Source organism: Plectropomus leopardus, chromosome 23 (assembly GCF_026936395.1).
Source record: "Plectropomus leopardus strain MGB_pleo_1.0 chromosome 23, ASM2693639v1, whole genome shotgun sequence".
In the NCBI taxonomy this organism is placed as follows: domain Eukaryota; kingdom Metazoa; phylum Chordata; class Actinopteri; order Perciformes; family Serranidae; genus Plectropomus; species Plectropomus leopardus.
In genome coordinates, this window is record NC_142198.1 from 8,828,240 (window position 1) to 8,851,812 (window position 23,573).

The window sequence follows — 23,573 nt, forward strand, 5'->3', positions numbered from 1 at the left end:
TGGCAGGTTATTCTAAGCTGTTTTCAGCTGTTTTCAACAGTTTTTGGGACATGTCAAATTTTGACATTTTTGCCTTACTATAGCCTTGGATTTTTGGTCAGTTTTTCGACATGCAAAATTATGCTGTTTTGGACTCTTTTTGCAACTTTCATTGCTATGGCGTGTCTTGGCAGGTTATTCTAAGCTGTTTTCAGCTGTTTTCAACAGTTTTTGGGACATGTCAAATTTTGACATTTTTGCCTTACTATAGCCTTGGATTTTTGGTCAGTTTTTCGACATGCCAAATTATGCTGTTTTGGACTCTTTTTGCAACTTTCATTGCTATGGCGTGTCTTGGCAGGTTATTCTAAGCTGTTTTCAGCTGTTTTCAACAGTTTTTGGGACATGTCAAATTTTGACATTTTTGCCTTACTATAGCCTTGGATTTTTGGTCAGTTTTTCGACATGCCAAATTATGCTGTTTTGGGCTCTTTTTGCAAATGTCTTTGCTATGGCGTGTCTTGGCAGGTTATTCTAAGCTGTTTTCAGCTGTTTTCAACAGTTTTTGGGACATGTCAAATTTTGACATTTTTGCCTTACTATAGCCTTGGATTTTTGGTCAGTTTTTCGACATGCAAAATTATGCTGTTTTGGACTCTTTTTGCAACTTTCATTGCTATGGCGTGTCTTGGCAGCCTTTTCTAAACGTTTTTCAGCTGTTTTCAACAGTTTTTGGGACATGTCAAATTTTGACATTTTTGCCTTACTATAGCCTTGGATTTTTGGTCAGTTTTTCGACATGCCAAATTATGCTGTTTTGGGCTCTTTTTGCAAATGTCTTTGCTATGGCGTGTCTTGGCAGGTTATTCTAAGCTGTTTTCAGCTGTTTTCAACAGTTTTTGGGACATGTAAAATTTTGACATTTTGCCTTACTATAGCCTTGGATTTTTGGTCAGTTTTTCGACATGCCAAATTATGCTGTTTTGGACTCTTTTGCAACTTTCATTGCTATGGCGTGTCTTGGCAGGTTATTCTAAGCTGTTTTCAGCTGTTTTCAACAGTTTTTGGGACATGTCAAATTTTGACATTTTGCCTTACTATAGCCTTGGATTTTTGGTCAGTTTTTCGACATGCCAAATTATGCTGTTTTGGGCTCTTTTGCAAATGTCTTTGCTATGGCGTGTCTTGGCAGGTTATTCTGTTGTTTTCAGCTGTTTTCAACAGTTTTTGGGACATGTCAAATTTTGACATTTTTGCCTTACTATAGCCTTGGATTTTTGGTCAGTTTTTCGACATGCCAAATTATGCTGTTTTGGACTCTTTTTGCAACTTTCATTGCTATGGCGCGTCTTGGTAGGTTATTCTAAGCTGTTTTCAGCTGTTTTCAACAGTTTTTGGGACATGTCAAATTTTGACATTTTTGCCTTACTATAGCCTTGGATTTTTGGTCAGTTTTTCGACATGCCAAATTATGCTGTTTTGGGCTCTTTTTGCAAATGTCTTTGCTATGGCGTGTCTTGGCAGGTTATTCTAAGCTGTTTTCAGCTGTTTTCAACAGTTTTTGGGACATGTCAAATTTTGACATTTTTGCCTTACTATAGCCTTGGATTTTTGGTCAGTTTTTCGACATGCCAAATTATGCTGTTTTGGACTCTTTTTGCAACTTTCATTGCTATGGCGTGTCTTGGCAGGTTATTCTAAGCTGTTTTCAGCTGTTTTCAACAGTTTTGGGACATGTCAAATTTTGACATTTTGCCTTTACTATAGCCTTGGATTTTTGGTCAGTTTTTCGACATGCCAAATTATGCTGTTTTGGACTCTTTTGCAACTTTCATTGCTATGGCGTGTCTTGGCAGGTTATTCTGTTGTTTTCAGCTGTTTTCAACAGTTTTTGGGACATGTCAAATTTTGACATTTTGCCTTTACTATAGCCTTGGATTTTTGGTCAGTTTTTCGACATGCAAAATTATGCTGTTTTGGACTCTTTTGCAACTTTCATTGCTATGGCGTGTCTTGGCAGGTTATTCTAAGCTGTTTTCAGCTGTTTTCAACAGTTTTTGGGACATGTCAAATTTTGACATTTTGCCTTACTATAGCCTTGGATTTTGGTCAGTTTTTCGACATGCCAAATTATGCTGTTTTGGGCTCTTTTTGCAAATGTCTTTGCTATGGCGTGTCTTGGCAGGTTATTCTAAGCTGTTTTCAGCTGTTTTCAACAGTTTTTGGGACATGTCAAATTTTGACATTTTTGCCTTACTATAGCCTTGGATTTTTGGTCAGTTTTTCGACATGCAAAATTATGCTGTTTTGGACTCTTTTTGCAACTTTCATTGCTATGGCGTGTCTTGGCAGGTTATTCTAAGCTGTTTTCAGCTGTTTTCAACAGTTTTTGGGACATGTCAAATTTTGACATTTTTGCCTTACTATAGCCTTGGATTTTTGGTCAGTTTTTCGACATGCCAAATTATGCTGTTTTGGGCTCTTTTTGCAAATGTCTTTGCTATGGCGTGTCTTGGCAGGTTATTCTAAGCTGTTTTCAGCTGTTTTCAACAGTTTTGGGACATGTCAAATTTTGACATTTTTGCCTTTACTATAGCCTTGGATTTTTGGTCAGTTTTCGACATGCCAAATTATGCTGTTTTGGGCTCTTTTGCAAATGTCTTTGCTATGGCGTGTCTTGGCAGGTTATTCTAAGCTGTTTTCAGCTGTTTTCAACAGTTTTTGGGACATGTCAAATTTTGACATTTTTGCCTTACTATAGCCTTGGATTTTTGGTCAGTTTTTCGACATGCAAAATTATGCTGTTTTGGGCTCTTTTTGCAACTTTCATTGCTATGGCGCGTCTTGGTAGGTTATTCTAAGCTGTTTTCAGCTGTTTTCAACAGTTTTTGGGACATGTCAAATTTTGACATTTTTGCCTTACTATAGCCTTGGATTTTTGGTCAGTTTTTCGACATGCCAAATTATGCTGTTTTGGGCTCTTTTTGCAACTTTCTTTGCTATGGCGTGTCTTGGCAGGTTATTCTAAGCTGTTTTCAGCTGTTTTCAACAGTTTTTGGGACATGTCAAATTTTGACATTTTTGCCTTACTATAGCCTTGGATTTTTGGTCAGTTTTTCGACATGCCAAATTATGCTGTTTTGGGCTCTTTTTGCAAATGTCTTTGCTATGGCGTGTCTTGGCAGGTTATTCTAAGCTGTTTTCAGCTGTTTTCAACAGTTTTTGGGACATGTCAAATTTTGACATTTTTGCCTTACTATAGCCTTGGATTTTTGGTCAGTTTTTCAACATGCAAAATTATGCTGTTTTGGACTCTTTTGCAACTTTCATTGCTATGGCGTGTCTTGGCAGGTTATTCTAAGTTGTTTTCAGCTGTTTTCAACAGTTTTTGGGACATGTCAAATTTTGACATTTTTGCCTTACTATAGCCTTGGATTTTTGGTCAGTTTTTCGACATGCCAAAATTATGCTGTTTTGGCTCTTTTGCAAATGTCTTTGCTATGGCGTGTCTTGGCAGGTTATTCTAAGCTGTTTTCAGCTGTTTTCAATAGTTTTTGGGACATGTCAAATTTTGACATTTTTGCCTTACTATAGCCTTGGATTTTTGGTCAGTTTTTCGACATGCACAATTATGCTGTTTTGGTCTCTTTTTGCAAATGTCTTTGCTATGGCGTGTCTTGGCAGGTTATTCTAAGCTGTTTTCAGCTGTTTTCAACAGTTTTTGGGACATGTCAAATTTTGACATTTTTGCCTTACTATAGCCTTGGATTTTTGGTCAGTTTTTCAACATGCAAAATTATGCTGTTTTGGACTCTTTTTGCAACTTTCATTGCTATGGCGTGTCTTGGCAGGTTATTCTAAGCTGTTTTCAGCTGTTTTCAACAGTTTTTGGGACATGTCAAATTTTGACATTTTTGCCTTACTATAGCCTTGGATTTTTGGTCAGTTTTTCGACATGCAAAATTATGCTGTTTTGGGCTCTTTTTGCAACTTTCATTGCTATGGCGTGTCTTGGCAGCCTTTTCTAAGCTGTTTTCAGCTGTTTTCAACAGTTTGTGGGACATGTCAAATTTTGAAATTTTTGCCTTACTATAGTCTTGGATTTTGGTCAGTTTTTCGACATGCAAAATTATGCTGTTTTGGGCTCTTTTGCAAATGTCTTTGCTATGGCTTGTCTTGGCAGGTTATTCTAAGCTGTTTTCAGCTGTTTTCAACAGTTTTTGGGACATGTCAAATTTTGACATTTTGCCTTACTATAGCCTTGGATTTTGGTCAGTTTTTTCGACATGCAAAATTATGCTGTTTTGGGCTCTTTTGCAACTTTCATTGCTATGGCATGTCTTGGCAGGTTATTCTAAGCTGTTTTCAGCTGTTTTCAACAGTTTTTGGGACATGTCAAATTTTGACATTTTTGCCTTACTATAGCCTTGGATTTTTGGTCAGTTTTTCGACATGCCAAATTATGCTGTTTTGGGCTCTTTTTGCAAATGTCTTTGCTATGGCGTGTCTTGGCAGGTTATTCTAAGCTGTTTTCAGCTGTTTTCAACAGTTTTTGGGACATGTCAAATTTTGACATTTTTGCCTTACTATAGCCTTGGATTTTTGGTCAGTTTTTCGACATGCAAAATTATGCTGTTTTGGACTCTTTTTGCAACTTTCATTGCTATGGCGTGTCTTGGCAGCCTTTTCTAAACGTTTTTCAGCTGTTTTCAACAGTTTTTGGGACGTCAAATTTTGACATTTTTGCCTTACTATAGCCTTGGATTTTTGGTCAGTTTTTCGACATGCCAAATTATGCTGTTTTGGGCTCTTTTGCAACTTTCATTGCTATGGCGTGTCTTGGCAGGTTATTCTAAGCTGTTTTCAGCTGTTTTCAACAGTTTTTGGGACATGTCAAATTTTGACATTTTGCCTTACTATAGCCTTGGATTTTGGTCAGTTTTTCAACATGCAAAATTATGCTGTTTTGGGCTCTTTTTGCAACTTTCATTGCTATGGCGTGTCTTGGAAGGCTATTCTAAGCTGTTTTCAGCTGTTTTCAACAGTTTTTGGGATATGTCAAATTTTGACATTTTTGCCTTACTATAGCCTTGGATTTTTGGTCAGTTTTTCAACATGCCAAATTATGCTGTTTTGGACTCTTTTTGCAAATTTCTTTGCTGTGGTGTGTCGTTGCAGCTTATTCTAAGCTGTTTGTCAGCTGTTTTCAACAGTTTTTGGGACATGTCAAATTTTGACATTTTTGCCTTACTATAGCCTTGGATTTTTGGTCAGTTTTTCGACATGCACAATTATGCTGTTTTGGGCTCTTTTTGCAAATGTCTTTGCTATGGCATGTCTTGGCAGGTTATTCTAAGCTGTTTTCAGCTGTTTTCAACAGTTTTTGGGACATGTCAAATTTTGACATTTTTGCCTTACTATAGCCTTGGATTTTTGGTCAGTTTTTCGACATGCAAAATTATGCTGTTTTGGACTCTTTTTGCAACTTTCGTTACTATGGCATATCTTTGCAGCCTTTTCTAAACATTTTTCAGCTGTTTTCAACAGTTTTTGGGACATGTCAAATTTTGACATTTTTGCCTTACTATAGTTTTGGATTTTTGGTCAGTTTTTCGACATGCAAAATTATGCTGTTTTGGGCTCTTTTTGCAACTTTCATTGCTATGACGTGTCTTGGCAGCCTTTTCTAAACGTTTTCAGCTGTTTTCAACAGTTTTTGGGACTGTCAAATTTTGACATTTTTGCCTTACTATAGTCTTGGATTTTTGGTCAGTTTTTGGACATGCCAAATTAGACTGTTTTGGACTCTTTTTGCAAATTTCTTTGATGTGGCATGTCTTGGAAGGTTATTCTAAAAAATATTCAGCTATTTTCAACAGTTTTTGGGACATGTCAAATTTTGTCATTTTTGCCTTACTATAGTTTTGGATTTTTGATCAGTTTTTCAACATGCCAAATTATGCTGTTTTGGACTCTTTTTGCAAATTTCTTTGCTGTGGTGTGTCTTTGCAGCTTATTCTAAGCTGTTTGTCAGCTGTTTTCAACAGTTTTTGGGACATGTCAAATTTTGACATTTTTGCCTTACTATAGCCTTGGATTTTTGGTCAGTTTTTCGACATGCCAAATTATGCTGTTTTGGACTCTTTTTGCAAATGTCTTTGCTATGGCATGTCTTGGCAGGTTATTCTAAGCTGTTTTCAGCTGTTTTCAACAGTTTTTGGGACATGTCAAATTTTGACATTTTTGCCTTACTATAGCCTTGGATTTTTGGTCAGTTTTTCAACATGCAAAATTATGCTGTTTTGGACTCTTTTTGCAACTTTCATTGCTATGGCGTGTCTTGGCAGGTTATTCTAAGCTGTTTTCAGCTGTTTTCAACAGTTTTTGGGACATGTCAAATTTTGACATTTTTGCCTTACTATAGCCTTGGATTTTTGGTCAGTTTTTCAACATGCAAAATTATGCTGTTTTGGACTCTTTTTGCAACTTTCATTGCTATGGCGTGTCTTGGCAGGTTATTCTAAGCTGTTTTCAGCTGTTTTCAACAGTTTTTGGGACATGTCAAATTTTGACATTTTTGCCTTACTATAGCCTTGGATTTTTGGTCAGTTTTTCAACATGCAAAATTATGCTGTTTTGGACTCTTTTTGCAAATGTCTTTGCTATGGCGTGTCTTGGCAGGTTATTCTAAGCTGTTTTCAGCTGTTTTCAACAGTTTTTGGGACATGTCAAATTTTGACATTTTTGCCTTACTATAGCCTTGGATTTTTGGTCAGTTTTTCGACATGCCAAATTATGCTGTTTTGGACTCTTTTTGCAACTTTCATTGCTATGGCGTGTCTTGGCAGCCTTTTCTAAACGTTTTTCAGCTGTTTTCAACAGTTTTTGGGACATGTCAAATTTTGACATTTTTGCCTTACTATAGTTTTGGATTTTTGATCAGTTTTTCAACATGCCAAATTATGCTGTTTTGGACTCTTTTTGCAAATTTCTTTGCTGTGGTGTGTCTTTGCAGCTTATTCTAAGCTGTTTGTCAGCTGTTTTCAACAGTTTTTGGGACATGTCAAATTTCGACATTTTTGCCTTACTATAGTCTTGGATTTTTGGTCAGTTTTTCAACATGACAAATCATGCTGTTTTGGGCTCTTTTTGCAAATTTCTTTGCTATGGCTTGTCTTGGAAGGCTATTCTAAGCTGTTTTCAGCTGTTTTCAACAGTTTTTGGGACATGTCAAATTTTGGCATTTTTGCCTTACTATAGCCTTGGATTTTTGATCAGTTTTTAGACATGCAGAATTATGCTTTTTTGGTCTCTTTTTGCAAATTGCTTTGCTGTGGCGTGTCTTGGCAGGTTATTGTAAGCTGTTTCCAGCTGTTTTCAACAGTTTTTGGGACATGTCAAATTTTGACATTTTTGCCTTACTATAGCCTTGGATTTTTGATCAGTTTTTCGACATGCCAAATTATGCTGTTTTGGGCTCTTTTTGCAACTTTCGTTGCTATGGCGTGTCTTGGAAGGTTATTCTAAGCCGTTTCCAGCTGTTTTCCACAGTTTTTGGGACGTCAAATTTTGACATTTTTGCCTTACTATAGCCTTGGATTTTTGGTCAGTTTTTCGACATGCCAAATTATGCTGTTTTGGACTCTTTTTGCAACTTTCATTGCTATGGCGTGTCTTGGCAGGTTATTCTAAGCTGTTTTCAGCTGTTTTCAACAGTTTTTGGGACATGTCAAATTTTGACATTTTTGCCTTACTATAGTCTTGGATTTTTGATCAGTTTTTCGACATGACAAATCATGCTGTTTTGGACTCTTTTTGCAACTTTCATTGCTATGGCGTGTCTTGGAAGGCTATTCTAAGCTGTTTCCAGCTGTTTTCAACAGTTTTTGGGACATGTCAAATTTTGACATTTTTGCCTTACTATAGCCTTGGATTTTTGGTCAGTTTTTAGACATGCAGAATTATTCTTTTTTGGTCTCTTTTTGCAAATTGCTTTGCTGTGGCGTGTCTTGGCAGGTTATTCTAAGCTGTTTCCAGCTGTTTTCAACGGTTTTTGGGACATGTCAAATTTCGACATTTTTGCCTTACTATAGTCTTGGATTTTTGGTCAGTTTTTCAACATGACAAATCATGCTGTTTTGGGCTCTTTTTGCAAATTTCTTTGCTGTGGCGTGTCTTGGAAGGTTATTCTAAGCTGTTTCCAGCTGTTTTCAACAGTTTTTGGGACGTCAAATTTTGACATTTTTGCCTTACTATAGCCTTGGATTTTTGGTCAGTTTTTCGACATGCCAAATTATGCTGTTTTGGACTCTTTTTGCAACTTTCATTGCTATGGCTTGTCTTGGAAGGCTATTCTAAGCTGTTTTCAGCTGTTTTCAACAGTTTTTGGGACATGTCAAATTTTGGCATTTTTGCCTTACTATAGCCTTGGATTTTTGATCAGTTTTTAGACATGCAGAATTATGCTTTTTTGGGCTCTTTTTGCAAATTGCTTTGCTGTGGCGTGTCTTGGCAGGTTATTGTAAGCTGTTTCCAGCTGTTTTCAACAGTTTTTGGGACATGTCAAATTTTGACATTTTTGCCTTACTATAGCCTTGGATTTTTGATCAGTTTTTCGACATGCCAAATTATGCTGTTTTGGGCTCTTTTTGCAACTTTCGTTGCTATGGCGTGTCTTGGCAGCCTTTTCTAAACGTTTTTCAGCTGTTTTCAACAGTTTTTGGGACATGTCAAATTTTGACATTTTTGCCTTACTATAGCCTTGGATTTTTGGTCAGTTTTTCGACATGCCAAATTATGCTGTTTTGGGCTCTTTTTGCAAATGTCTTTGCTATGGCGTGTCTTGGCAGGTTATTCTAAGCTGTTTTCAGCTGTTTTCAACAGTTTTTGGGACATGTCAAATTTTGACATTTTTGCCTTACTATAGCCTTGGATTTTTGGTCAGTTTTTGGACATGCCAAATTAGGCTGTTCTGGGCTCTTTTTGCAACTTTCGTTGCTATGGCGTGTCTTGGCAGCCTTTTCTAAACGTTTTTCAGCTGTTTTCAACTGTTTTTGGGACATGTCAAATTTGACATTTTTGCCTTACTATAGCCTTGGATTTTTGGTCAGTTTTTCGACATGCCAAATTATGCTGTTTTGGACTCTTTTTGCAACTTTCATTGCTATGGCTTGTCTTGGAAGGCTATTCTAAGCTGTTTTCAGCTGTTTTCAACAGTTTTTAGGACATGTCAAATTTTGGCATTTTTGCCTTACTATAGCCTTGGATTTTTGATCAGTTTTTAGACATGCAGAATTATGCTTTTTTGGGCTCTTTTTGCAAATTGCTTTGCTGTGGCGTGTCTTGGCAGGTTATTGTAAGCTGTTTCCAGCTGTTTTCAACAGTTTTTGGGACATGTCAAATTTTGACATTTTTGCCTTACTATAGCCTTGGATTTTTGATCAGTTTTTCGACATGCCAAATTATGCTGTTTTGGGCTCTTTTTGCAACTTTCGTTGCTATGGCGTGTCTTGGCAGCCTTTTCTAAACGTTTTTCAGCTGTTTTCAACAGTTTTTGGGACATGTCAAATTTTGACATTTTTGCCTTACTATAGCCTTGGATTTTTGGTCAGTTTTTCGACATGCCAAATTATGCTGTTTTGGGCTCTTTTTGCAAATGTCTTTGCTATGGCGTGTCTTGGCAGGTTATTCTAAGCTGTTTTCAGCTGTTTTCAACAGTTTTTGGGACATGTCAAATTTTGACATTTTTGCCTTACTATAGCCTTGGATTTTTGGTCAGTTTTTCAACATGCAAAATTATGCTGTTTTGGACTCTTTTTGCAAATGTCTTTGCTATGGCGTGTCTTGGCAGGTTATTCTAAGCTGTTTTCAGCTGTTTTCAACAGTTTTTGGGACATGTCAAATTTTGACATTTTTGCCTTACTATAGCCTTGGATTTTTGGTCAGTTTTTCGACATGCAAAATTATGCTGTTTTGGACTCTTTTTGCAACTTTCATTGCTATGGCGCGTCTTGGTAGGTTATTCTAAGCTGTTTTCAGCTGTTTTCAACAGTTTTTGGGACATGTCAAATTTTGACATTTTTGCCTTACTATAGCCTTGGATTTTTGGTCAGTTTTTCAACATTTAAAATTATGCTGTTTTGGACTCTTTTTGCAACTTTCATTGCTATGGCGTGTCTTGGCAGGTTATTCTAAGCTGTTTTCAGCTGTTTTCAACAGTTTTTGGGACATGTCAAATTTTGACATTTTTGCCTTACTATAGCCTTGGATTTTTGATCAGTTTTTCGACATGCACAATTATGCTGTTTTGGGCTCTTTTTGCAAATGTCTTTGCTATGGCGTGTCTTGGCAGGTTATTCTAAGCTGTTTTCAGCTGTTTTCAACAGTTTTTGGGACATGTCAAATTTTGACATTTTTGCCTTACTATAGCCTTGGATTTTTGGTCAATTTTTCGACATGCAAAATTATGCTGTTTTGGGCTCTTTTTGCAAATGTCTTTGCTATGGCTTGTCTTGGCAGGTTATTCTAAGCTGTTTTCAGCTGTTTTCAACAGTTTTTGGGACATGTCAAATTTTGACATTTTTGCCTTACTATAGCCTTGGATTTTTGGTCAGTTTTTCAACATGCAAAATTATGCTGTTTTGGGCTCTTTTTGCAACTTTCATTGCTATGGTGTGTCTTGGTAGGTTATTCTAAGCTGTTTTCAGCTGTTTTCAACAGTTTTTGGGACATGTCAAATTTTGACATTTTTGCCTTACTATAGCCTTGGATTTTTGGTCAGTTTTTCGACATGCAAAATTATGCTGTTTTGGGCTCTTTTTGCAACTTTCGTTGCTATGGCATGTCTTTGCAGCCTTTTCTAAACGTTTTTCAGCTGTTTTCAACAGTTTTTGGGACATGTCAAATTTTGACATTTTTGCCTTAGTATAGCCTTGGATTTTTGGTCAGTTTTTCGACATGCAAAATTATGCTGTTTTGGGCTCTTTTTGCAACTTTCGTTGCTATGGCGTGTCTTGGCAGCCTTTTCTAAACGTTTTTCAGCTGTTTTCAACAGTTTTTGGGACATGTCAAATTTTGACATTTTTGCCTTACTATAGCCTTGGATTTTTGGTCAGTTTTTCAACATGCCAATTTAGGCTGTTTTGGGCTCTTTTTGCAAATGTCTTTGCTATGGCGTGTCTTGGAAGGATATTCTAAGCTGTTTTCAGCTGTTTTCAACAGTTTTTGGGACATGTCAAATTTTGACATTTTTGCCTTACTATAGCCTTGGATTTTTGGTCAGTTTTTCGACATGCCAAATTATGCTGTTTTGGGCTCTTTTTGCAACTTTCGTTGCCATGGCGTGTCTTTGCAGCCTTTTCTAATCGTTTTTCAACTGTTTTCAACAGTTTTTGGGACATGTCAAATTTTGACATTTTTGCCTTACTATAGCCTTGGATTTTTGGTCAGTTTTTCAACATGCAAAATTATGCTGTTTTGGGCTCTTTTTGCAACTTTCATTGCTATGGCGTGTCTTGGAAGGTTATTCTAAGCTGTTTTCAGCTGTTTTCAACAGTTTTTGGGACATGTCAAATTTTGACATTTTTGCCTTACGATAGCCTTGGATTTTTGGTCAGTTTTTCAACATGCCAAATTATGCTGTTTTGGACTCTTTTTGCAAATTTCTTTGCTGTGGTGTGTCGTTGCAGCTTATTCTAAGCTGTTTGTCAGCTGTTTTCAACAGTTTTTGGGACATGTCAAATTTTGACATTTTTGCCTTACTATAGCCTTGGATTTTTGCTCAGTTTTTCGACACGCCAAATTATGCTGTTTTGGGCTCTTTTTGCAAATGTCTTTGCTATGGCGTGTCTTGGCAGGTTATTCTAAGCTGTTTTCAGCTGTTTTCAACAGTTTTTGGGACATGTCAAATTTTGACATTTTTGCCTTACTATAGCCTTGGATTTTTGGTCAGTTTTTCGACATGCAAAATTATGCTGTTTTGGACTCTTTTTGCAACTTTCGTTACTATGGCATATCTTTGCAGCCTTTTCTAAACATTTTTCAGCTGTTTTCAACAGTTTTTGGGACATGTCAAATTTTGACATTTTTGCCTTACTATAGTTTTGGATTTTTGGTCAGTTTTTCGACATGCAAAATTATGCTGTTTTGGGCTCTTTTTGCAACTTTCATTGCTATGACGTGTCTTGGCAGCCTTTTCTAAACGTTTTCAGCTGTTTTCAACAGTTTTTGGGACTGTCAAATTTTGACATTTTTGCCGTACTATAGTCTTGGATTTTTGGTCAGTTTTTGGACATGCCAAATTAGGCTGTTCTGGGCTCTTTTTGCAACTTTCGTTGCTATGGTGTGTCTTGGCAGCCTTTTCTAAACGTTTTTCAGCTGTTTTCAACTGTTTTTGGGACATGTCAAATTTGACATTTTTGCCTTACTATAGCCTTGGATTTTTGGTCAGTTTTTCGACATGCCAAATTATGCTGTTTTGGACTCTTTTTGCAACTTTCATTGCTATGGCTTGTCTTGGAAGGCTATTCTAAGCTGTTTTCAGCTGTTTTCAACAGTTTTTGGGACATGTCAAATTTTGGCATTTTTGCCTTACTATAGCCTTGGATTTTTGATCAGTTTTTAGACATGCAGAATTATGCTTTTTTGGTCTCTTTTTGCAAATTGCTTTGCTGTGGCGTGTCTTGGCAGGTTATTGTAAGCTGTTTCCAGCTGTTTTCAACAGTTTTTGGGACATGTCAAATTTTGACATTTTTGCCTTACTATAGCCTTGGATTTTTGATCAGTTTTTCGACATGCCAAATTATGCTGTTTTGGGCTCTTTTTGCAACTTTCGTTGCTATGGCGTGTCTTGGAAGGTTATTCTAAGCCGTTTCCAGCTGTTTTCCACAGTTTTTGGGACGTCAAATTTTGACATTTTGCCTTACTATAGCCTTGGATTTTTGGTCAGTTTTTCGACATGCCAAATTATGCTGTTTTGGACTCTTTTTGCAACTTTCATTGCTATGGCGTGTCTTGGCAGGTTATTCTAAGCTGTTTTCAGCTGTTTTCAACAGTTTTTGGGACATGTCAAATTTTGACATTTTTGCCTTACTATAGTCTTGGATTTTTGATCAGTTTTTTGACATGCCAAATTATGCTGTTTTGGGCTCTTTTTGCAAATGTCTTTGCTATGGCGTGTCTTGGAAGGTTATTCTAAGCTGTTTTCAGCTGTTTTCAACAGTTTTTGGGACATGTCAAATTTTGACATTTTTGCCTTACTATAGTCTTAGATTTTTGGTCAGTTTTTCGACATGCCAAATTATGCTGTTTTGGGCTCTTTTTGCAACTTTCGTTGCTATGGCGTGTCTTGGCAGCCTTTTCTAAACGTTTTTCAGCTGTTTTCAACAGTTTTTGGGACATGTCAAATTTTGACATTTTTGCCTTACTATAGTCTTAGATTTTTGGTCAGTTTTTCAACATGACTAATTATGCTGTTTTGGGCTCTTTTTGCAAATTTCTTTGCTGTGGCATGTCTTGGAAGGTTATTCTAAAAAATATTCAGCTATTTTCAACAGTTGTTGGGACATGTCAAATTTTGACATTTTTGCCTTACTATAGTCTTGGATTTTTGATCAGTTTTTCGACATGACAAATCATGCTGTTTTGGACTCTTTTTGCAACTTTCATTGCTATGGCGTGTCTTGGAAGGCTATTCTAAGCTGTTTCCAGCTGTTTTCAACAGTTTTTGGGACATGTCAAATTTTGGCATTTTTGCCTTACTATAGCCTTGGATTTTTGGTCAGTTTTTAGACATGCAGAATTATTCTTTTTTGGTCTCTTTTTGCAAATTGCTTTGCTGTGGCGTGTCTTGGCAGGTTATTCTAAGCTGTTTCCAGCTGTTTTCAACGGTTTTTGGGACATGTCAAATTTCGACATTTTTGCCTTACTATAGTCTTGGATTTTTGGTCAGTTTTTCAACATGACAAATCATGCTGTTTTGGGCTCTTTTTGCAAATTTCTTTGCTGTGGCGTGTCTTGGAAGGTTATTCTAAGCTGTTTCCAGCTGTTTTCAACAGTTTTTGGGACGTCAAATTTTGACATTTTTGCCTTACTATAGTCTTGGATTTTTGGTCAGTTTTTGGACATGCCAAATTAGGCTGTTCTGGGCTCTTTTTGCAACTTTCGTTGCTATGGCGTGTCTTGGCAGCCTTTTCTAAACGTTTTTCAGCTGTTTTCAACTGTTTTTGGGACATGTCAAATTTGACATTTTTGCCTTACTATAGCCTTGGATTTTTGGTCAGTTTTTCGACATGCCAAATTATGCTGTTTTGGACTCTTTTTGCAACTTTCATTGCTATGGCTTGTCTTGGAAGGCTATTCTAAGCTGTTTTCAGCTGTTTTCAACAGTTTTTGGGACATGTCAAATTTTGGCATTTTTGCCTTACTATAGCCTTGGATTTTTGGTCAGTTTTTAGACATGCAGAATTATGCTTTTTTGGGCTCTTTTTGCAAATTGCTTTGCTGTGGCGTGTCTTGGCAGGTTATTGTAAGCTGTTTCCAGCTGTTTTCAACAGTTTTTGGGACATGTCAAATTTTGACATTTTTGCCTTACTATAGCCTTGGATTTTTGATCAGTTTTTCGACATGCCAAATTATGCTGTTTTGGGCTCTTTTTGCAACTTTCGTTGCTATGGCGTGTCTTGGCAGCCTTTTCTAAACGTTTTTCAGCTGTTTTCAACAGTTTTTGGGACATGTCAAATTTTGACATTTTTGCCTTACTATAGTCTTGGATTTTTGGTCAGTTTTTCGACATGCAAAATTATGCTGTTTTGGACTCTTTTTGCAAATTTCTTTGCTGTGGCATGTCTTGGAAGGTTATTCTAAAAAAATATTCAGCTGGTTTCAACAGTTTTTGGGACGTGTCAAATTTTGACATTTTTGCCTTACTATAGTCTTGGATTTTTGATCAGTTTTTCGACATGACAAATTATGCTGTTTTGGGCTCTTTTTGCAAATTTCTTTGCTGTGGCGTGTCTTGGCAGGTTATTCTAAGTTGTTTCCAGCTGTTTTCAACAGTTTTGGGACATGTCAAATTTTGACATTTTTGCCTTACTATAGTCTTGGATTTTTAGTCAGTTTTTCGACATGCCAAATTATGCTGTTTTGGACTCTTTTTGCAACATTCGTTGCTATGGCGTGTCTTGGCAGCCTTTTCTAAACGTTTTTCAGCTGTTTTCAACAGTTTTTGGGACATGTCAAATTTTGACATTTTTGCCTTACTATAGTCTTGGATTTTTAGTCAGTTTTTCAACATGCCAAATTATGCTGTTTTGGACTCTTTTTGCAACATTCGTTGCTATGGTGTGTCTTGGCAGCCTTTTCTAAACGTTTTTCAGCTGTTTTCAACAGTTTTTGGGACATGTCAAATTTTGACATTTTTGCCTTACTATAGCCTTGGATTTTTGATCAGTTTTTCGACATGCAGAATTATGCTTTTTTGGTCTCTTTTTGCAAATTGCTTTGCTGTGGTGTGTCTTGGCAGGTTATTCTAAGCTGTTTCCAGCTGTTTTCAATAGTTTTTGGGACATGTCAAATTTTGACATTTTTGCCTTACTATAGTATTGGATTTTTGGTCAGTTTTCAACATGCCAAATTATGCTGTTTTGGGCTCTTTTTGCAAATGTTTTTGCTGTGGCATGTCTTGGAAGGTTATTCTAAAAAATATTCAGCTATTTTCAACAGTTTTTGGGACATGTCAAATTTTGACATTTTTGCCTTACTATAGTCTTGGATTTTTAGTCAGTTTTTCAACATGCCAAATTATGCTGTTTTGGGCTCTTTTTGCAACATTCGTTGCTGTGGCGTGTCTTGGCAGCCTTTTCTAAACGTTTTTCAGCTGTTTTCAACAGTTTTTGGGACATGTCAAATTTTGACATTTTTGCCTTACTATAGCCTTGGATTTTTGGTCAGTTTTTCGACATGCCAAATTATGCTGTTTTGGACTCTTTTTGCAAATGTCTTTGCTATGGCATGTCTTGGCAGGTTATTCTAAGCTGTTTTCAGCTGTTTTCAACAGTTTTTGGGACATGTCAAATTTTGACATTTTTGCCTTACTATAGCCTTGGATTTTTGGTCAGTTTTTCAACATGCAAAATTATGCTGTTTTGGACTCTTTTTGCAACTTTCATTGCTATGGCGTGTCTTGGCAGGTTATTCTAAGCTGTTTTCAGCTGTTTTCAACAGTTTTTGGGACATGTCAAATTTTGACATTTTGCCTTACTATAGCCTTGGATTTTTGGTCAGTTTTTCAACATGCAAAATTATGCTGTTTTGGACTCTTTTTGCAACTTTCATTGCTATGGCGTGTCTTGGCAGGTTATTCTAAGCTGTTTTCAGCTGTTTTCAACAGTTTTTGGGACATGTCAAATTTTGACATTTTTGCCTTACTATAGCCTTGGATTTTTGGTCAGTTTTTCAACATGCAAAATTATGCTGTTTTGGACTCTTTTTGCAAATGTCTTTGCTATGGCGTGTCTTGGCAGGTTATTCTAAGCTGTTTTCAGCTGTTTTCAACAGTTTTTGGGACATGTCAAATTTTGACATTTTTGCCTTACTATAGCCTTGGATTTTTGGTCAGTTTTTCGACATGCCAAATTATGCTGTTTTGGACTCTTTTTGCAAATTTCATCGCTATGGCGTGTCTTGGCAGCCTTTTCTAAGCTGTTTTCAGCTGTTTTCAACAGTTTTTGGGACATGTCAAATTTTGACATTTTTGCCTTACTATAGTTTTGGATTTTTGATCAGTTTTTCAACATGCCAAATTATGCTGTTTTGGACTCTTTTTGCAAATTTCTTTGCTGTGGTGTGTCTTTGCAGCTTATTCTAAGCTGTTTGTCAGCTGTTTTCAACAGTTTTTGGGACATGTCAAATTTCGACATTTTTGCCTTACTATAGTCTTGGATTTTTGGTCAGTTTTTCAACATGACAAATCATGCTGTTTTGGGCTCTTTTTGCAAATTTCTTTGCTGTGGCGTGTCTTGGAAGGTTATTCTAAGCCGTTTCCAGCTGTTTTCAACAGTTTTTGGGACGTCAAATTTTGACATTTTTGCCTTACTATAGTCTTGGATTTTTGGTCAGTTTTTGGACATGCCAAATTAGGCTGTTCTGGGCTCTTTTTGCAACTTTCGTTGCTATGGTGTGTCTTGGCAGCCTTTTCTAAACGTTTTTCAGCTGTTTTCAACTGTTTTTGGGACATGTCAAATTTGACATTTTTGCCTTACTATAGCCTTGGATTTTTGGTCAGTTTTTCGACATGCCAAATTATGCTGTTTTGGACTCTTTTTGCAACTTTCATTGCTATGGCTTGTCTTGGAAGGCTATTCTAAGCTGTTTTCAGCTGTTTTCAACAGTTTTTGGGACATGTCAAATTTTGGCATTTTTGCCTTACTATAGCCTTGGATTTTTGATCAGTTTTTAGACATGCAGAATTATGCTTTTTTGGTCTCTTTTTGCAAATTGCTTTGCTGTGGCGTGTCTTGGCAGGTTATTGTAAGCTGTTTTCAGCTGTTTTCAACAGTTTTTGGGACATGTCAAATTTTGACATTTTTGCCTTACTATAGCCTTGGATTTTTGATCAGTTTTTCGACATGCCAAATTATGCTGTTTTGGGCTCTTTTTGCAACTTTCGTTGCTATGGCGTGTCTTGGAAGGTTATTCTAAGCCGTTTCCAGCTGTTTTCCACAGTTTTTGGGACGTCAAATTTTGACATTTTTGCCTTACTATAGCCTTGGATTTTTGGTCAGTTTTTCGACATGCCAAATTATGCTGTTTTGGACTCTTTTTGCAACTTTCATTGCTATGGCGTGTCTTGGCAGGTTATTCTAAGCTGTTTTCAGCTGTTTTCAACAGTTTTTGGGACATGTCAAATTTTGACATTTTTGCCTTACTATAGTCTTGGATTTTTGATCAGTTTTTTGACATGCCAAATTATGCTGTTTTGGGCTCTTTTTGCAAATGTCTTTGCTATGGCGTGTCTTGGAAGGTTATTCTAAGCTGTTTTCAGCTGTTTTCAACAGTTTTTGGGACATGTCAAATTTTGACATTTTTGCCTTACTATAGTCTTAGATTTTTGGTCAGTTTTTCGACATGCCAAATTAGGCTGTTTTGGGCTCTTTTTGCAACTTTCATTGCTATGGCGTGTCTTGGCAGCCTTTTCTAAACGTTTTTCAGCTGTTTTCAACAGTTTTTGGGACATGTCAAATTTTGACATTTTTGCCTTACTATAGTCTTAGATTTTTGGTCAGTTTTTCAACATGACTAATTATGCTGTTTTGGGCTCTTTTTGCAAATTTCTTTGCTGTGGCATGTCTTGGAAGGTTATTCTAAAAAATATTCAGCTATTTTCAACAGTTGTTGGGACATGTCAAATTTTGACATTTTTGCCTTACTATAGTCTTGGATTTTTGATCAGTTTTTCGACATGACAAATCATGCTGTTTTGGACTCTTTTTGCAACTTTCATTGCTATGGCGTGTCTTGGAAGGCTATTCTAAGCTGTTTCCAGCTGTTTTCAACAGTTTTTGGGACATGTCAAATTTTGGCATTTTTGCCTTACTATAGCCTTGGATTTTTGGTCAGTTTTTAGACATGCAGAATTATTCTTTTTTGGTCTCTTTTTGCAAATTGCTTTGCTGTGGCGTGTCTTGGCAGGTTATTCTAAGCTGTTTCCAGCTGTTTTCAACGGTTTTTGGGACATGTCAAATTTCGACATTTTTGCCTTACTATAGTCTTGGATTTTTGATCAGTTTTTTGACATGCCAAATTATGCTGTTTTGGGCTCTTTTTGCAAATGTCTTTGCTATGGTGTGTCTTTGCAGGTTATTCTAAGCTGTTTCCAGCTGTTTTCAACAGTTTTTGGGACATGTCAAATTTTGACATTTTTGCCTTACTATAGTCTTGGATTTTTGGTCAGTTTTTGGACATGCCAAATTAGGCTGTTCTGGGCTCTTTTTGCAACTTTCGTTGCTATGGCGTGTCTTGGCAGCCTTTTCTAAACGTTTTTCAGCTGTTTTCAACTGTTTTTGGGACATGTCAAATTTTGACATTTTTGCCTTACTATAGCCTTGGATTTTTGGTCAGTTTTTCGACATGCCAAATTATGCTGTTTTGGACTCTTTTTGCAACTTTCATTGCTATGGCTTGTCTTGGAAGGCTATTCTAAGCTGTTTTCAGCTGTTTTCAACAGTTTTTGGGACATGTCAAATTTTGGCATTTTTGCCTTACTATAGCCTTGGATTTTTGATCAGTTTTTAGACATGCAGAATTATGCTTTTTTGGGCTCTTTTTGCAAATTGCTTTGCTGTGGCGTGTCTTGGCAGGTTATTGTAAGCTGTTTCCAGCTGTTTTCAACAGTTTTGGGACATGTCAAATTTTGACATTTTTGCCTTACTATAGCCTTGGATTTTTGATCAGTTTTTCGACATGCCAAATTATGCTGTTTTGGGCTCTTTTTGCAACTTTCGTTGCTATGGCGTGTCTTGGCAGCCTTTTCTAAACGTTTTTCAGCTGTTTTCAACAGTTTTTGGGACATGTCAAATTTTGACATTTTTGCCTTACTATAGTCTTGGATTTTTGGTCAGTTTTTCGACATGCAAAATTATGCTGTTTTGGACTCTTTTTGCAAATTTCTTTGCTGTGGCATGTCTTGGAAGGTTATTCTAAAAAAATATTCAGCTGGTTTCAACAGTTTTTGGGACGTGTCAAATTTTGACATTTTTGCCTTACTATAGTCTTGGATTTTTGATCAGTTTTTCGACATGACAAATTATGCTGTTTTGGGCTCTTTTTGCAAATTTCTTTGCTGTGGCGTGTCTTGGCAGGTTATTCTAAGCTGTTTCCAGCTGTTTTCAACAGTTTTTGGGACATGTCAAATTTTGACATTTTTGCCTTACTATAGTCTTGGATTTTTAGTCAGTTTTTCGACATGCCAAATTATGCTGTTTTGGACTCTTTTTGCAACATTCTTTGCTATGGCGTGTCTTGGCAGCCTTTTCTACACGTTTTTCAGCTGTTTTCAACAGTTTTTGGGACATGTCAAATTTTGACATTTTTGCCTTACTATAGTCTTGGATTTTTAGTCAGTTTTTCAACATGCCAAATTATGCTGTTTTGGACTCTTTTTGCAACATTCGTTGCTATGGTGTGTCTTGGCAGCCTTTTCTAAACGTTTTTCAGCTGTTTTCAACAGTTTTTGGGACATGTCAAATTTTGACATTTTTGCCTTACTATAGCCTTGGATTTTTGATCAGTTTTTCGACATGCAGAATTATGCTTTTTTGGTCTCTTTTTGCAAATTGCTTTGCTGTGGTGTGTCTTGGCAGGTTATTCTAAGCTGTTTCCAGCTGTTTTCAATAGTTTTTGGGACATGTCAAATTTTGACATTTTTGCCTTACTATAGTCTTGGATTTTTGGTCAGTTTTTCAACATGCCAAATTATGCTGTTTTGGGCTCTTTTTGCAAATGTTTTTGCTGTGGCATGTCTTGGAAGGTTATTCTAAAAAATATTCAGCTATTTTCAACAGTTTTTGGGACATGTCAAATTTTGACATTTTTGCCTTACTATAGTCTTGGATTTTTAGTCAGTTTTTCAACATGCCAAATTATGCTGTTTTGGGCTCTTTTTGCAACATTCGTTGCTGTGGCGTGTCTTGGCAGCCTTTTCTAAACGTTTTTCAGCTGTTTTCAACAGTTTTTGGGACATGTCAAATTTTGACATTTTTGCCTTACTATAGTCTTGGATTTTTGGTCAGTTTTTCGACATGCAAAATTATGCTGTTTTGGACTCTTTTTGCAAATTTCTTTGCTGTGGCATGTCTTGGAAGGTTATTCTAAAAAAATATTCAGCTGGTTTCAACAGTTTTTGGGACGTGTCAAATTTTGACATTTTTGCCTTACTATAGTCTTGGATTTTTGATCAGTTTTTCGACATGACAAATTATGATGTTTTTGACTCTTTTTGAAACTTTTTTTGCTATGGTGTATCTTGGAAAGTTACTCTAAGCTGTTTCCAAATGTTTTCAACAGTTTTTGGGACATGTCAAATTTTGACATTTTTGCCTTACTATAGTCTTGGATTTTTGATCAGTTTTTCGACATGCCAATTTATGTTGTTTTCGACTCTTTTTGCAAATTTCTTTGCTATGGCGTGTCTTGGCATGCTATTCTAAGCTGTTTCCAGCTGTTTTCAACAGTTTTTGGGACACGTCAAATTTTGACATTTTTGATTCCTCTTTTTTCAACTTTTTTTTGCTATGGTGTGTCTTGGTAGGTTATTTTAAGCTGTTTCCAGCTGTTTTCAACAGTTTTTGGGACATGTCAAAGCTTGACAATTTTTGCTTTACTATCGTCTTGGATCTTTCGTCATTTTTTCAACATGGTATTTTATGGTTTTTGAGCCACTTTGGGAAGTTTTTCCAACTCTGTATACTATAACATGCCTCTAATTGAATACTCAGTGGTTTTCAGCAGTTTCTTGGACATGTCAAATTTTGACATTTTTGCCATACTATAGTATGGCATTTTCTGTCATCTTTTACAACATACTATATTGTGGTGTTTAGGGCTCTTTTTGCAATATTCTATGCTATGGCATATGGCGGCATCCTATTTTTGGCAGTTATCAGTTGTTTTTGGAGCTTTTTTAAATTTTGACATCTTTCGCCATTCTATAATATAGCATTTCTGGTATTTTTTTTTTTTTGATATGCCGTATTTGCAACATTCTATGCTATGTGTGTCTCGGCATGCTATTTTATGTGGTTTAAGCAACTGTGGCATACATCCTTTTTTTCATGTGCTCATGGACGACAGAACAACATGTAGTGTTACTTTCCTCTGCCATTGTGGATGACATGTTGTACTAAGACTTTTTCATGCCATTTTCAAGATATGCTCTTCTCTGTAGTTTTTAGGCCATTCTTGACAATTAACTATACTATGAAGGTTTTATGCAAATTTGGTAGATAACATTTACGATTGCTCTGACATAGACACATATTCCATTTTGTCTGACAAACTATGCAATGATATTTTTTTATGATATTTTGGACAACATTCTATACTATGTCATCTTAAATCACATAACGTGATCCAAAAGTATGTCAGACAAAATAGCATAAAAAATCATAATGTTCTATATATTCTAGAATAATATGAAACTGGGTTACCATGATAGGCTACAGTGTGTCATCCCAAATTGCCTAAAAATGTCAACATATGACATCCAATATGACACCAAATTCGTACTATTGTATGTCGTCCAAAATTGTATTAAGATTCATAATATACTACGTCTTGTGACTAAAAATTTAGTGTTTAGTGTAAAGTTTAGTGTGCCACGTAAAAGTCATTAAAAGGCATAGCATAATGTGTAATCAAAAGGTCATTGCATTGCAGGCACTTGTCACAAAAAATAAATAATTCATACAACAGTCATAGTATCCAGTCACTATCCAGCTACTGTTATTACCCATGATTTGGTAAAAAATACCAAGTAAAATTTAAGCTTGCACATAATTTATTTAACCTCACCTTGACTTGTGCTGCTTTCATACCCCTTTTCCAAATGTTTAAACCTTTGATCTCAAATTTGTGTCATTTCATTCAAAAACACTGGAAAAAGGATCATTACTAACCTTGTCAGAAATTTTCCAAAAATGGCAAGAAATTAGTAAATTTAGACTATTGATTCTAAATAGCTAGGGAAAACATCTACATATTTAAAATTATGTATGTATATTTCTCTTTCTTTTGCTTGTTGTTGTTATTGGTTTTGAAATAATAATCAAGAGTGTTTTGTAGGCTACTTTTTACTAATTTTTACGCATTTTCAAAAACACACAAATGACAGTTTGCGAAAACAACTGCAGGAATTTGCACTATGGTGAATTGTGAAAAGTGTACTTTTCCAAGTGGAAAATCGACTCCCTTAATGAGACAGCGTACTTCCACCAAACAACGGTCAGTGTCCTTCCTTTAAGAAGAAGTCAAATGTCCAAAAAGGATTCAAACTCACCAGCTGTCCTGTCGAGGGAAGAAGTGATTCCTCCTTCATAAGAAGACTCGCTCGATCTTGATGGTCCTCCAAACGCACTGGTTTCTCTGTCCTCAGTCGGTCAAGGGACCACTAGGCTGTAACAAAGAGTCAGATGTGTTTTTTTTTCTCCGACGCTGCTCCAATTGCACACATTTGTATCTCCTAAAATTAAAAAATTATCCACACAAACAAAACAAACATCGCTACATCACAACATACGGCTCTCCGTTGCTCCCACAGGCCACGCCCCCTTACACCTGTGTGGCGCAGCACGCTGATACACGGGGACTTGTGGGTAATCCCCCACAGAGAAGCAGCGGTGAGAAGCACTAAGAGAGCTGAACTTACTAAATCGTCGAAGAAAAATACTATTTATCTTCCCTTGCCTTTGTGGTTGTGTCATACAAGTGTACGTTGTCATAATAATTCAGATTTTATTATAATTCATTATATATAATTTCATAAAATGTATTCTAACCGGCTCACCTGTGTGACGTGCAGGCGCCGTATTGGATCCGCTAGT

The 23,573-nt window shown here is 36.5% G+C and overlaps 1 long non-coding RNA gene across 3 annotated transcripts in view; it reads right to left on the reverse strand.

Annotated features, from left to right (window-relative positions):
* LOC121961876 (uncharacterized) overlaps window positions 1-23,573 on the reverse strand; it is a 69,402-nt gene extending 45,829 nt beyond the window's left edge. The window contains exon 1 of one of the 3 annotated variants that reach the window (XR_015775621.1): window positions 23,030-23,573. This is a non-coding gene — a long non-coding RNA (uncharacterized LOC121961876). The remainder of the gene's footprint in view (window positions 1-23,029) is intronic. The other 2 variants (XR_015775620.1, XR_015775619.1) reach the window with 2 other exon arrangements.